Raw genomic sequence first — 11,126 nt, forward strand, 5'->3', positions numbered from 1 at the left:
GTACTCTACAACATTAGTTGTAAATATTATGCCAAGCGTTTCTTTGCAGGACATTCATATTAAGATATCTTGAGATGTCAAAAAAATCATTCAGTATTCTCAACAGGGGCAGGTAGTTGTTAGCACATCACAGAATCATAGAATGCTAGGGGTTGAAAGGGACCTCCAGAAATGGAATAGAATTAACCAGGTTGGAAAAGACCTTTGAGATCGAGTCCAACCTATCATCCAACACCATCTAATCAATTAAACCACGGCAGCAAACACCTCATCAAGTCTCTTCCTAAACACTTCCAGTGATGGTGACTCCACCACCTCCCCAGGCATCCCATTCCAATGGGCAATCACTCTTTCTGTATAGAACTTCTTCCTAACCTCCAGCCTAAACCTCCCCTGGTGCAGCTTGAGACTGTGTCCTCTTGTTCTGGTGCTGGCTGCCTGGGAGAAGAGACTGACTCCCATCTAGTCCAAACCCCCTGCCAAAGCAGCATCACCTAGGGCAGGCCACACAGGAACACATCCAGGTGAGTTTTGAAAATCTCCAGAGGAGACAACTCTTTATCACCCTCATAGTAAAACAGTTTCTCCTCATGTTGAGGTGGAGCCACAAGTGTTCCAGCTTGTACCTGTTGATCCTCAACCTATTGCTGGGCACCACCAAAAAGAGACCATCAGCTTCATGTTAACACCTACCCCTCAGATATTTATAGACATCAATCAGACACACACACACTCTCCCAGCCTTCTCCTTTCAAGACTACATAGCCCCAGTTCTCCTAGTCTTTTCTCCTAGAAGAGATGTTCAAGTGCCCCCCTAATCATCCCTGGACTCTCTCCAGTAGATCCATATAACCCTTTCTAACATCATCTCAAGTAAGGAATCAAAACTTCCTAGTGCTGTTTCTTAACACATGAATAAATCTTGACAGTTTAGAGAAGCATTATAACACGTGTAAGTATACTGAGAACAATTAGTACTCCAAGTGGTAAGTATTTTTTATTGACACAAAAAGGTGACAGTTTAGCTGCAAGCTTTCAATTCAAACAGAATTTTAAAAAGGCAAATATAAAGCAAAAAGTATACACAGAAAAGGGTTTTCTTTTGAAGGAAAAATGTTAAGGCTTGGACTGGAGCTCTTCAAGGATAACACCTGCAACTGGTTCTTTTGCTTGGAAGTATGTAGTATGTGCAGGTATGCAGGTGACAGACTGCAAGAAGCAAACACAGATGGAGTTAACCATGCATCACACTTGGTCTTAAATCCATTCATATTTATGATTGTAACAAACACCCTTACACTGAGAACCAGGAAAGAGGTTCCACAGATAAGATTTTCTGCAACATTATCCTCATGGCATAGGATAAAAGTGAACTGAAAGAGAACTAGAAACAGAGAGATGCAAGATATGGGAAAACAGATCACAAATCTGAATGATTACAGGCAGTGTTTTGCCTAAGTAATATGAAATGGGAAAGTATCAAACATAATAGCTGGGTCAACCAAAAAAGATACAGGCTAAAGATGAGGGCCTCAAACTGGTAGCTCTTGAGCAGGAAGGAAAGCACAAAAGAGATCCCCTCTCCACCTCAAATGACAAGACCATCACTACCTCTTCAGGTTCTGAAACACTGGAGAAGAACCCAAATCCACTAGGGTTACCTTAGAGGTCTTACATGTACAGAGCTGGTAAGAGAACTTTTGACCTGGAAAAAAGGAAGGAAGAGAACAGAAAGCTGCTGCAGCAGCAGCCACACTTGGGAAGAAGAGAAGGTCCATTTCAGAGTGAGTGCATTCACATCAATTTTGTCTTGCCACTGCCTAGCTACAACAGAACACAATCTAAAAGCAAGTTAGGAGATCAGGCAAAAAAAAAAAAGCTTCAATTAAGACTATGAATAATTTAACATTATTACAGACAGCACCAAACATGGGAGATGTATAAACAAATAGTGTATTAAGGGCAACAAGGCTGGTGAGAGGCCTTGAGCACAAGCCCTATGAGGAGAGGCTGAGGGAGCTGGGATTGTTTAGCCTGGAGAAGAGAAGGATCAGAGGCGACCTCATTGCCCTCTACAACTACCTGAAAGGTGGTTGTAGACAGGAGGGGGTTGGTCTCTTCTCCCAGGCAACCAGCACCAGAACAAGGGGACACAGTCTCAAGTTGTGCCAGGGGAGGTTTAGACTCGAGGTGAGGAAAAAGTTCTTCACTGAGCGAGTCGTTCGTCATTGGAATGGGCTGCCCAGGGAGGTGGTGGAGTCACCGTCCCTGGAGGTGTTCAAGGGGAGATTGGACGTGGCGCTTGGTGCCATGATCTAGTTGTGAGGTCTGTTGGAACAGGTTGGACTTGATGATCCTTGGGGTCTCTTCCAACCTTAGTTACTGTGATACTGTATTAAAACTCTATACAAGTCTATTACAGCATGGCATCCCAATGTCCCATCCCCTGCCTCCAGCATTAGAACTCAGAGTTAATACAAAGCTGCTGAGAGCTTTCATGGATCTCAGTAGCAGCTCCGTGCCGCCAGTGACTGGTTAGGGCTGATTCATATTCACTTTTGAAGCTGAAAAACAGTTGAAGAAATTCTTGCTCCCAAGCAACTTGTTACTGTCCCTTTCCTGGAAATCTGTTGTTTCCTTCCCAATTAAATAATAAAAATCCCAGGAGCCCTCCTTCATCCACTTCAGTGGAGAGACATTTTCTCAGGGGTTAGGCAGTTCATATACTTTGCATTGGACAAACTTCAGGGACAATCACCACCAACTTGTGGGCAGGGAAGTGGCAGCAGTATTATTTTTCAGCTGATCTGGAGAAGATACTCTGTCCCTAATCTTACATTTAGATGAATGCAAGCTACCAGCTATCGACTCAAATGTAATTAAAGCCAAAAGAAACTGCATGATTACCAAAAAGCTTCAGCCATACTCAAGCATTTTTAAAGGTTTAAAAGATGAAAGGTTTTCATTAGGCTACCTTGGCAACATGGAATAATTAATAATTTAGAAAGAACTTGATTTGAGCCCAAGTGAAAGGTTGCTACAAATTAACAATTCATATTTGTTATTTCTAAGGAGTACATCATCTTTTTACCTCTGTTCCAGTCACTGGAAACAGGCCATAGATACAGCAGCCAACAACGTGAAGAGTTTTATAATGTGTGCAGTCAAGTCTCGTGGTTGCTTCACAGCATTGTTGCTGGTTATACTTGAACTGCAGCTAACCACCTGGATTATTAATTACAGGCTACAAAAGCAGCAATGGCAGAAGTGCTTACAAGTGATGCAGATTCTCCTTAAACTGCTTAATATGAGGAGAATGTCACCAATCTTGGTCCTTGCCATCTCTCTCTACTCTCCTCCAAAACTCTCACCATTTTTGTTTCTTTCTCAAGTGCTGGCACATGGGAATAGCTTTTCTAGACCATGAGGACTTACAAATAAATTACACAATTAAACTTACACAAATTAAACTCACACAAATAAATTAAACCCGTGGTTAACTATAAGCAGTGCAGCATAAGCTGCATCCTGACAAGAGACATTTTCCACCATCTTTCATATCCTGTACTTGATGCATTTCTGAAAATAGAAAAAAGAAGGCAAGTCCTTGGAGGAAGGAGCTAGAAGGGGGGGGGGGTTATTTTTAATTAAAATATGTCTAAAATAACATGTGAAGTTGCAGAGAACATAATATTGAAAGCTAGTTTCTTAACAGATGGCACTCATGAACAATTCATCCATGCTGACCTACATATTTTTTCCTTAACTTTTATTAGAATACATAGAATAAACCAGGTTGGAAGAGACCTTCAAGATCATCACATCCAATCCATCAACCAATCCAACCCACCTAATCAATTAAACCATGGCACCAAGCACCCCATCAAGTCTCCTCCTGAACACCTCCAGTGATGGTGACTCCACCACCTCCTCGGGCAGCCCATTCCAATGGGCAATCACTCTCTCTGTATAGAACTTCTTCCTAACATCCAACCTAACCCTCCCCTGGCACAGCCTGAGACTGTGTCCTCTTGTTCTGGTACTGGCTGCCTGGGGGAAGAGACCAACATCCGTCTGTCTACAACCTCCCTTCAGGTAGTTGTAGAGAGTAATAAGGTCACCCCTGAGCCTCCTCTTCTCCAGGCTAAGCAACCCCAGCTGCCTCAGCCTCTCCTCGTAGGGCTTATGTTCCAAGCCCCTCACCAATTTCATTGCCCTTCTCTGGACTCGTTCTAGCAGATCAACATCTTTCCTAAACTGAGGGGCCCAGAACTGGACACAGTACTTGAGGTGCAGCCTAACCAGTGCAGTGTACAGGGCAGAATGACCTCCCTGCTCCTGCTGGCCACACTGTTCTTGATGCAGGCCTCATCATCCTCCATTGACATACTCCACAATTTTGCCTGCAAGTGATACTTTTAGGATAAAAGGACTGAGAAACTCACTCAAATACATATTTTACATGGTGAAATACAGAACTCAAAGGAAGAAAATACCTTTAAAAGCTTATGCCATAAAATTGCACTTTTGACATAAAATTGCCTTTTCAAAGGGTGCTCAGAATTGAAACTATACAAAGTTTTTTCACTAAGTCATGACCAAACCTGAAGCTTGCAGACATTGAAGTATTTTCATAACTCACCTGCACTATACAGACAACAAACCATGGAACTGAATTTCTTGAGTTTATTCAATGCATTTAATTGTGGAAAGGTAGAAAAATTACATTCATGCAGAAACTGGAAAGCTAGATGGGGAATGGGGGGTGGGGTGGGGTGGAAATTACTGTGAATGGCAATTTGTCAAGAAAATGCACAGTTTCTACATGAAATACATCCTGTCTTTTCTCTGAAGCATCACATTACACTGGGCTTGAGCTCATCACAAAGTATGTCCAAACCATTCAAATCTCTTAGTTTTGTTACTCCCGAACTACAAGGATTTACAGGGAATATCACATTCCAAATAAATCTTGGAATGACAGATGGTAGTTGGAAGGATTACATTTGGAGAGGTTACATCATCAGGATTTGCAGTTTTCCAATTTTCTGTTGTCAAAAAGAAGGAAATAAAAGGCCTCTGTCTGTCCTAGCAGCAAACAAGCAAGGTGGCCATGAGAGCCAGCAGCCCCACAGCTCTTATTTCAGGCTGTCCTTTGCAAGCATGCCAGCTTGCCTGACTGCTCATCAGCATCTGGGGAAAAGAGCAAGGCAGTTTGAGCATATTTTCACTTCCTGTGCAGCAGAGAGACTGCTGCAAAAACCTCCTTTTGGAAAGGCAGGCTTTCCTGGCGTAGAAAAGGTGAGCTTCTACATAACATGTTACTTATGGATGGAATTTTATGAGCAGCATTTTGTGTTTAGCAACATAAAGATGTCACTAACAACGTGTAACTGGATACCACAGGTATCTGATTGCCTAACAAAACTCTGAAACCCTGCACATGCCAGCAGAGACTCAAGAGGAGGAAGTTTCTGTTTTGACTGAAGGATCAGCGCCCTGACACCTCTTCTGCTAACGATCTTCCAGAGTAGAAAATTCACACTAATTGCAAGACTCATAAAACAGCTATTATTGTGGAGAAAATGCAGGAATAGCTTCAGTGTGAGACATTGAAAGGTTGTTCTCTAGGGTGATAATCGTAATCCCAGTTAAGAAGACGAACAGTGAAGGTGATCATTGCTTACTGAGTTGAAGCAAATGTTGGCATTCAACAAATCCAAGTGCTGGGTGCTGGACTTTGGCCACAACAACCCCGTGCTGAGCTACAGGCTGGGGTCAGAGTGGCTGGAGAGCTGCCACACAGAGAGGGACCTGGGGATGCTGATTGACAGCCACCTAGACATGAGCCAGCAGTGTGCCCAGGTGGCCAAGAGGGCCAATGGCATCCTGGCCTGCATTAGTAACAGTGTGGCCAGCAGGAGTAGGGAAGTCATTGTGCCCCTGTACTCTGCATTGGTTAGGCCACACCTTGAGTCCTGTGTCCAGTTCTGGGCCCCTCAGTTTAAGAAGGACATCGAGACACTTGAATGTGTCCAGAGAGGGCAACGAGGCTGGGGAGAGGCCTTGAGCAGAGCCCTATGAGGAGAGGCTGAGGGAGCTGGGATTGTTTAGCCTGGAGAAGAGGAGGCTCAGGGGTGACAACTACCTGAAAGGTGGCTGTAGCCAGGAAGGGATCGGTCTCTTCTCCCAGGCAACCAGCACCAGAACAAGGGGACACAGTCTCAAGCTGCGCCAGGGGAAGTTTAGACTCGAGGTGAGGAGAAAGTTCTTCGACTGAGAGTCATTCGTCATTGGAATGTGCTGCCCAGGGGTGTGGTGGAGCCACCATCCCTGGAGGTGTTCAAGAGGAGATTGGACGTGGCACTTGGTGCCATGGTTTAGTCATGAGGTCCGTGGTGACAGGTTGGACTCGATGATCTTTGAGGTTTCTTCCAACCTTGGTGATACTGTGATAAAGTTAAATACAATAGCAGAACAAGAAAGATCTCTTATCACACTCCAGAATTGTTTGCATCATCAAGAGAGATAAATTTGAGGAACAGATCACTTACATGCTGAGTAAGTATCATACTTTTAAAGAAAAATCAAGAAATACAGTACAACACATTTCTTGAGTAGCTGGTGTTGTCTCCCATCTACTCATTTCGGTCAACCGAATTAAAACATGTTAGAGACACCTGCCAGTTCATTTAGGAAGTCCACACATCAAAAGCCAAATAATGTATATTTGTGTCAAGTACAAAAAAGTTCTTGAATCACTTGGAAGAAAGTAGTCTGATCTCTCTCCTTGTATTTTTTGCCTTTCACCACCATTAGGTTTCTGAATAATTTTGAAAAGTGGGACAAATGGGATCCACATGCCAGGCTCTGAATAGCATTCACTGTCTGCATCTTCATGCTTGCCAAAACATCCTCCCTTAAGGTGCAGCTCTTTTTGGGTTAACCCAAAACTACATTAAAAGCTTTCACACTTCACATTTTGCTTTCACATAGATGATAGCACCCCAGGCACACAATCACTGACCTATTAAAATAACTTCAGTATCATTTGCAAAAACAGGAGGCAAATTTCCCTTCACTCCCTGTGGTGTCATTTGCTCTTGTGGGTTGTCAGTACAACTCCAGCATGCCTGCTTTAAAATAATATGTTCCAGGAAAAGCTGCAAGGTTTTGCTGCCTCATGTAGTGTGATCTGGCTTTGTATTAAATTTGCCTGGGGACTCCACAAGCTGCTCAGACTTCACAGTTCCCATAGCCCCACTCCCTCTGCCTGGAAAGCTTCTCTAGAGCTTGGCAAGGATGTGGAAAACATCATAACGATTTTGGAAGTTAAACTCAGCAGTTTAACCACCTTATACAGAAAATTTGAGAGGCTTAAACTCACCAAGTTCAGCAATTGTCAAGCTGGACACTATACACTAAGAATGAAAAAAGTAAACGCACGACAGATGTGTTTCTTCCCATGTGAACACAATGATTCTCAGTGAATACATCTCAATTAAGTCATACATTAGTTATGTCTGAACAGAGCAGAACAACAATTAACGTTTGTACATGATCAACAACTGCCTTTTTGCATGCAGAACCAATTCCAGGGATGCTGAAGGCCTGACTTTTCTTCAGCTGAGCAAGCAGCAAGCTATTACTTCAACAACATCCTCTTAATCAGCTTTCACATGCACAGAAACAGGGTAATTCACAGGTAGCAAGTTAAATAAATAACATGAAAAGAAGCAGTTCAAACTGGGTTGCCACAGTTTATTCAAAAACACTAGACAGCCTTCCACTTGATCTTTCTTACAACACATGGAATTAAGATTTCTTCCCCACTGGTAACAGAAATAAAAATCCCCAATGCTGTTTTTTTTTTCAAGAATTTCAGAGTACTCTGAACTACAAATGCATGTAGAAATGAAAGTGTTTCTTTTGTGGTAATAGTAAAACACTCCTCGTAAAGGAAGGTACACCTTCCTTACTCTGAACTTTAGAACATGGTCCTGTTTCAAATCAGCTAAACAAGCAAAGCCCTTGCTAAGGATAGCTCAATAAAGCTATCCATTAGAGGGGGGGGGAGGGGAAGAAGAGAAGAGACTTGTTCTCAGCCTTCATTGTAATGACAAAAGTTTTACTCACTAATACTCACTAAAATATTTCCTGATGCTGCAAGGCTGAAGTACAATTAAATGTCACTGCCCATTAGGTTAACCTGGACCCATGACAGAGCATATTTGGATGCTGAGACAGAAGCCCCCAGGCTCTCAGTCACTGCAGAGCCTCAACAGATTTGGACATTTTACTCACTATCTGCATCACTTGAGCTTTCTGAGTTAGCCACTGTGCCTGGATCCATCAGTATGGCACCTGCCTGGGAGGCTCAGAGGGACTGCAGCTGCCTTCTCTACCAGATACACCTCAGTTTAGGAAGGACATTGAGACACTTGAACGTGTCCAGAGAAGGGCAACAAGGCTGGGGAGAGGCCTTGAGCACAAGCCCTATGAGGAGAGGCTGAGGGAGCTGGGATTGTTTAGCCTGGAGAAGAGGAGGCTCAGGGGTGATGACCACATTGCTTTCTACAACTACCTGAAAGGTGGTTGTAGACAGGAAGGGGTTGGTCTCTTCTCCCAGGCAACCAGCACCAGAACAAGGGGACACAGTCTCAAGCTGCACTAGGGTAAGTTTAGGCTCGAGGTGAGGAGAAAGTTCTTCACTGAGAGAGTCATTCATCACTGGAATGGGCTGCCCAGGGAGGTGGTGGAGTCCCCATCCCTGGAGATGTTCAAGAGGGGATTGGACGTGGCACTTGGTGCCATGGTTTAGTCCTGAGGTCTGTGGTGACAGGTTGGACTCGATCTTTGAAGTCTCTTCCAACCTTAGTGATACTGTGATACCTTCAGCATCTGTATTACATTTATCAGGCTAAACTTCTGGAGCACCACCCATGGAAAAACCCACAATTCATAAGACTGCTTCATTTCCAAAACCCATGCAAAGCACATACATATTTTTAGCCCTACTTTCTATACATACATCTGCAATGCTATCACCTGGTTCAAGTGCTAGGGGTCCTTTTTCTTTTTTTTTCCTCCCTATGACAATGTTTTTATTTTTCAAATGCATACTTCATCCCTAGAATGCTATAGTCAGATTTCTGGGCTATAAGTTGAATAAAATGTGATGCACAGTTATGTAACTGAAAAAAAATAAATATGAATTTATCTTCCCACAGGTGACAATTCTAACAGCACAGCTGGAGCATCCCACACACAGCCAGATACCTAAAGAAGAGACAGTGTTAGTGGTTCCTTACCCCTTGCAAGACACTTTTTAAAGGGTCTCCAGTTCATCTCCCCACAGGGCCAAAGATCCCACTTCAGAAACATTCCTCAGATTTTGTGCTGCTAGTCATGAATTAACCGAGTCTGAAGATGCTAACAAGATAAATCCCCAGATATTCAAGCCTGCCTAAACAGTATCACAGAGGTTGGAAGAGACCTCAAAGATCATCAAGTCCAACCTGTCACCACAGACCTCATGAGTAGACCATGGCACCAAGTGCCACGTCCAATCTCTTCTTGAACACCTCCAGGGACGGTGACTCCACCACCTCCCTGGGCAGCACATTCCAATGACGAATGACTCGCTCAGTGAAGAACTTTCTCCTCACCTCCAGCCTAAACCTCCCCTGGTGCAGCTTGAGACTGTGTCCCCTTGTTCTGGTGCTGGTTGCCTGGGAGAAGAGACCAACCCCTTTCCTGGCTACAGCCACCTTTCAGGTAGTTGTAGAGAGCAATGAGGTCACCCCTGAGCCTCTTCTTCTCCAGGCTGAACAATCCCAGCTCCCTCAGATGTACACTAAATAAGCTGTGGTTTGACCAACAGAACTTCACAGAGGTAATTATACCCTACTCCACTCGGACTTCAAAGAAAAGAAGAAAACTGTGAGAGTCATGTACACTGAATTGCATTTCAGCCTTAATGGAGGTGTTAAAAACATTTAATTTTGCTTTTTTTTCAAAATAAGAGGCAAGACAACACTGACAGGAATAAAACTAAATGCATTTACAAATAATACTTTAGCCTGAAATTCATTCACGACTTGAAAATGTCTTTCCAATTCTGCTTGGAAAAATACATCAGACAAAGCCCAATATCTGATTTTAAGTGCCAAAACACAGTTGGAAGAAATTATCACTCCTTTCTTTCCTTATATTTCTCTGAAGCCTGGAGTTACTGTCCTCTTTATCTTCCAGCTGTGCTGTCCTCTGTACTTTCCCCCACCATGCAGAGATCGTGATTGTTGATGTGTGGGTGCCACTCTCCTACCACTACATCCAGTCTCACAGAAGCACAGCCTGTTTGAGTGGTAGTGCTTTGCCATACTGACAGTCTGAAAGATACTCAGTATTCAGCAATTGATCCTTTTGAAAAATGCTTCTGTGATATTGTTCAAAAGTTTTCCATCTGAAGTACAACTGGAGGGAGAAAATGAACTTAAACACACAGCCACAAATCAGTGAGAGCTTCCAGGCATTTCTGGGGGTGGGAAGAAAACAGCCTCAGATGAAAGCAAGAAGTTTCTCATTACAAGTGTTCTGAACAAGAGATCTCAATTTTGTCAAGTGAGATCTAATGATACAGTGTAAAGCTACTTCAGTGGAGGGGAGGTGTTTGTATTTCCCCCCTCTTTTTATTTCAAGGGCCAACTTGATTTATTTCAGCTGTTACAGTTCCTTGCAATTGTTACTTTCTTTAGCTTGGTGTTTGGGGATTCTTTTTTTGTAGTTTGTAGCATTCATTTTCCAGTTGATGCATTACATCAAGGCTGGTAGAAGTAATAAACATCACCCTTGAAACTAGGCTAATGTTTGCCAAATATATTTGGCTTTCTACATACCATTATTGTACACACTTAGTAAAATAGGATGCATGATTTCTATAAACTTGAAAAAAAACCAATATTGAAGACAGTCTTTTCACACCAGATCAGAGAAGGGCAACAAAGTTGGTGAGGGGCTTGGAATACAAGCCCTATGAGGAGAGGCTGAGGGAGCTGGGGTTGCTTAGCCTGGAGAAGAGGAGACTCAGGGGTGACCTTATTGCTCTCTACAACTACCTGAAGGGA

The sequence above is a fragment of the Dryobates pubescens genome, chromosome 4, assembly GCF_014839835.1.
Source record: "Dryobates pubescens isolate bDryPub1 chromosome 4, bDryPub1.pri, whole genome shotgun sequence".
Classification (NCBI taxonomy): domain Eukaryota; kingdom Metazoa; phylum Chordata; class Aves; order Piciformes; family Picidae; genus Dryobates; species Dryobates pubescens.